Source organism: Hippocampus comes, unplaced genomic scaffold, assembly GCF_001891065.2.
Source record: "Hippocampus comes isolate QL1 unplaced genomic scaffold, H_comes_QL1_v1.1 scaffold142, whole genome shotgun sequence".
Taxonomy (NCBI): Eukaryota; Metazoa; Chordata; class Actinopteri; order Syngnathiformes; family Syngnathidae; genus Hippocampus; species Hippocampus comes.
In genome coordinates, this window is record NW_017805482.1 from 1,320,928 (window position 1) to 1,326,294 (window position 5,367).

Sequence of the window (5,367 nt, forward strand, 5' to 3'; positions counted from 1 at the left end):
TATATATATATGTATATATAAAACAATATATATTGTTATAGATAGATACTGCATTTTAAAATAGGAAGTTATTTTTCAATCCCCCTGTACAATTGATGCACCTCCTGTGTTGGACCTCACTGGAAAGTTTCATCCTAAAAGTCATTGAATATCTGCCTTCCAGATCAAGTCTTGATAAATTGTTATCGTAGTCATTTCAATGAGCATGATTTGTATGATATGACTCGGACTCATCAGTCAACCAAGAGTCGTCGGCGCTCTCTCTTGCTGTACGCGATGATGAAAACAAGACAGAGGCGCTCCGGCTGCCTCTCTGATCCTCTCCGACAATACTCGCCAATCCGACGTTGCTGTGCGGTCTCTAATGTTGGGCGGTTGCTAATTTAGCCTTTAGCTCCATGGTACGGTAAATCACAACACTCAGGAAGACAAATGTCAGAACACATGTTGCTAGACTGTCTTTTGAGCAGAAGATGCCTTTAATTGGGTGTGCAGGGACCGGGTCCAATCCCAAGCAGCCTCCTCTTCGTCTTCCTCCTTCTCCGTTCTCTGGCTCGTTGCCGCTCTCGACGCAACTAACAAAAGGCAGAGAGAGAGATGAAAAAGACAGCGCCAAGCCGTCCTTACTTTGTGCCATTATAGAACACACACACCAGGGGTAAAGAGGTGTGATGCCGAACATCAAGACGAGCTTTATATAACTCGGCTCGTTTCATGTTTATTTTACTTCTTCAAGCCACCGTGTCTGATTGACACGGCTCGCTGTCATAACAACCATTCCGACCGCCCTAAAGAATACAGCCATAGCTTCTGGATATATTTGTCTGACTTTAGGAAAAATGTGTAAAGAATCAAAATTGCTCTCCAAAGTATGGTGGGTGTCATCTCATCATCAGTGTTATGATTTCCACCCTTTGCCCGCCTTTCCCTGCTCACACACACACATATACACACTGTGAACTTCAGCAGAGGGAATAGAGATCTTAAAGAATAGACATTCAAAGGCTCCAACACAAAAAGACTTTCCTCAAAGCCCTCTCTCGCGAGCCGTCTCTCTCTCTCTCTCTGTAGGACCCGCTGGCTTTGCGAGGCTTGAATTGTCCACACGGAGGAGTCACAGGGCTCAAGTCGAAAGGAGTCATTTTTGTTCTCTTAAATAGCCTCGTTCACAATTTAGATGTCATAAACCTTGGAGCGGCATGTTTTTTTCATCATTTCAGATCATATTTGAATATGGATGTAGTTTAGCTAACAGCGAAGTCCTCAAACCTCCTCGATGCCGTCACTCAAACAGCCCAACGTACTGAATAACATTCAGGCTGCAGCTCGCTATTGGCCTGGTCGGCAGTCAATTGCACAGCACAAAAAGAAAAAAAAAAAACGAGTCACACTCAGCTTCACACTACACAGTAGTGGTGTCAAACTTGTTTTTACCACATGCCACATTATAGTTTTGCCCGCAGGTAGCCATTGATGCTGAAACTCTGTATGGGAATGTGCAGTAGATAAGCAAGTCGGGGAAAGCCTACTAGAACATCAGAGGTTAATCTGGGGTTCAACAGAGGCACTTTAAATAGTAGCAGTAGTGTGCTGACTCCTGTTTAGCATGAGTTTGAATGTGATTGGTTCATTCTGAACATAGCCACATCCACAGTTACAAGAGGGTGTGCACACTTGTGCAACCACATGGATATCAGTTGTTTATTTTTACTCCCCCTCTCAATTTTTGTATTTATTTTTTGTTGTTGTTGTTGTTGACATCTCAAGGGTCTCATTGAATCATTTTATTGGGTTTTGAACAGGGGTGTGTAAACTTTTTATAGACACTGTAAATGTCTCGTGTAAATGTTTCGTTGATTAAAGTTCCTACTACAAAAATCTTTTTTTTTCTTTTTTTTTTGTTGCATTTATCTTTGTTCGGTACTTAGCTTTAGTTTTAAAGCAACAATGTGCAAAATATGAAAATATGTTGTGAAACAGGAACAAATTTAATCAAATAAAACATCAACGAGGTAAATCTTGTCTTGTTAGGAATGTCCAATGTCAATCGTTACTCATGAATAGTAACAGTTCGGACAGTGTAAATTATTACAGGAACCCCAAAAAAAAAAAAAAAGTGGCATGTTTTTTTTTTTACCTCCACCTGAAGAGTCCAAAAGAGGGTGCTAGTTGTTTTTCTAATCGTATGGACAAGCAGGACATCTCCAGCTGAGCACCACTGTGTTTGTTTACGGTCTAGAGGCGTGTGGCTGAGATTCAAACCACAAACCTCAGAACTGTGAAGCAGACATGCTTACCCCTAGTCCACTGAATTGCACATTCTTGGTTTGGCTATTTCGAGCTTTCTTGGGCACATTCAATTTGTCGTGTATATGAGATTAATATTGATGAAGTGAATTTGTATCCGAAACATTTGCTACATTTTAAAAAGGGACCCGCAGTTCCAAAATCCGCACCTTGTAAACGTCATGTTGAAAACCGTGTCAAATGCAGCCTTTCCTCAACCTTTGATCATCTGACCTACGATCCTGATCATCTGTGTTTTTTTTAGCCACAGCAGCAGGGAGTGACGGGACACTTGAATGAGCACAAGTGGACAGACAAAAACAGTCCGGCTTATGTTCATCATGTCTGCATATTATCTGGCTCCGGCCCAGTGCGCAGAAATTAATTCCCATGGCGCTCTGGCCTTGCTAGTATATTACTCGAGCCACCAAAGGCTGCACCAATTTTTAATTAACATGCCCTAAACCAATATAACTCGCCTATATTGGAGAGAAATATTGACTCGGTGAAGTACGTTCATTTCCAATATGTCACAAATATCACAAGATGTATTTTAATGTGAAACTGAGGGAAACATCTGTCGACAGCGGAATGATTTTCATGTTGGAAAAACAAAACATCAACCAAACATAACACATAACTCGTACAGAATTCTAAATTGAGCAAATGCTTAATTGCATACTGGGGAATATAATTGCAGATTAATCAAATCCGGGATATCATAGCAAACCCTGAATATCATGCACGTATGTCCCCTGGTGGCTGTGAGACGTATCGAGATGACATCAGAGCAATCTGATTGGATCATTTTTTTCAAGGGAAATGAATGAAATTGTTGATTCTGACTGGAATAGCCAATATTTTGGATCTGGAGTGAGAATTGAACTCATCACCAATTTTCAGCTAGCTAACTGCACTTCTTTTTTAAAAAAAATGTTATGGCTTTTATTGAAACTCTTCCGATGGAATTTATTGTGGTGTTGATAAAAGAAGACTGTGAGAATTGAATCAGAATATATATACTTAAGGTTGATTAAGATGTTATACTCTATTGTTGTCCCAATATATTTATGTGGCATGGCCACGCGGGCGCTCACTTTTTCAGATAAGTATGGCGGCGTTTGAATATCATTATCCTTGTCTGATGTAAAAACAAACAGAAAAAAAAGATTTGAAGTTGCATTTGCATTTGAATTTACAAGAGCTCATATCAGCCAATTAAATAAGCCAGCCAATTAATCCGTCGGGCCTTAAAGATAAGTTGACATTTGTTTGTCCCTCATCAACGTTTTGTTGTGTTTTGTCCACCATCATTAACCTCTTGCTCCCGTCGAGTAGTGAAACTTAAAATCGGGAGCCACAATTTTGATGCCAATCACAATCTCTGTTCACTTGTTTTTCACATTTGAAGAGAACATAATTTGACAGTCATCGGCATTTGTTATCATAAAATGTTTCTGCTGGTTTTGTGCTGACAGTGAACAAAGCTTTTCTCTTTGTATTATTTCCAAATCTTATGATAATGTCCAATATATTAATTCAAATCAACAACACAATTTAAAAAAAACTGCTTAATTTTTGTCTCTATTTTATTTATTTATTTGCATCCATTTTCCAATCCGCTTTATCCTCACAAGGGTCGCGGGGGGTGCGGGTGTCATCGGGCAGTAGGCGGGGGACACCCTAAACCGGTTGCCAGCCAATCGCAGGGCACACAGAGACGAACAACCATTCGTGCTCAAAATCACACCCCGGGACAATTTCCAGTGTTCCATTGATCTGCCACGCATGTTATTGGAATGTGGGAGGAAACCGGAGTACCCGGAGAAAACCCACACAGGCACGGGGAGAACATGCAAACTCCACACAGGGAGGCCGGAGCTGGAATACAACTGAAGATAAATCGTCTTTCTCATTCATTCATGGTTCATTTGTCTTTATTTTAGCCTCAGGCTAACCTCAGTAAACACCTAATAATAAACCTGATAAATCTGACATTGTAATAGATTAATTCGTTGTGGTCCTTTAAAAAAAATACATGGGAAGTGGACCTTGAAAAAAGAATCGCATTTTAAATCGCACTTGCAATACTGAGAGAAAAAAATCACAATATGATATTTTTTCAGTCGTTCAGCCCTACTGATGAGTTTGAGACAACTTTTTGAAATGTGCGGGGGGGGGGGGGGTTTGTTTGTTTGTTTTTTAGAAAGTTTGAAAAGTAAAACAGAACAAAAGTCGTGACAAAAATCACACGGCGACAACAGTCAAAGATTTGTTTTTCTTCCCTCTGCTTTCCCAAATCCCGAATTGTTCTCTGTAATGTTTGTCTTTCCTTTGTTTTCCTCGGTGAGTTTTTCTCCCCCAGCCAGACCCCATAGTGAGAAGAAGGCACCTTTTATTGATCAACACAACATCCCAAATAAATGAGCGCAGAATGAGAGCGATGCTCCAGGGAGTTCAGGGGGAGCTGGAGCTGCATCGCTTCACATCAATTTTAATCACGCTGCTAATGAAGAGGCTCCCTCTCTGTTGGATGTCCATAAGTCAGTGTGCCAGAGCGCCCCTCCTCTACCGCCATCAAATCGCAGCCTACTTCTACCGCACTCCTCTAATGACCTTTTCAAAAAAAAAAATAAACAATGTCGGCATTACCGCGGCTGAAAAATGGTTAGATATGAATAGAAAAAGTTAAGTGATTCGCATTGAGGAATGCGCACGAGGCGGAGCGAGTTAATCACGCTCTCTTCATCGCACGCACCCGTGTTCTGCATAATGTCCTTTAATGTTTGGATTGATCATGCTCAAGCTGCTTCTCTGTCCCCTTAAAAAAGAAAAAAAAAGTGATTAACGAGAACTAATTAAAGTTTTTGCTTTCACGGCTTTGGTCGAGCAAATTTTTTGATTAGAGGGGAAACACATTTTAAATAGATGCTTACATGAAGAAGATTAGAGTGGAAAAAAAAACGTCATCAGAGGTCGTAATATCAATAAGTAGATATTGTGCAATGATCTCACATCATTTTCTTTTTTTTTCACCCTCACAAAAAGTGCCGTCCATCGTCACAAAAATTCATCTCTACT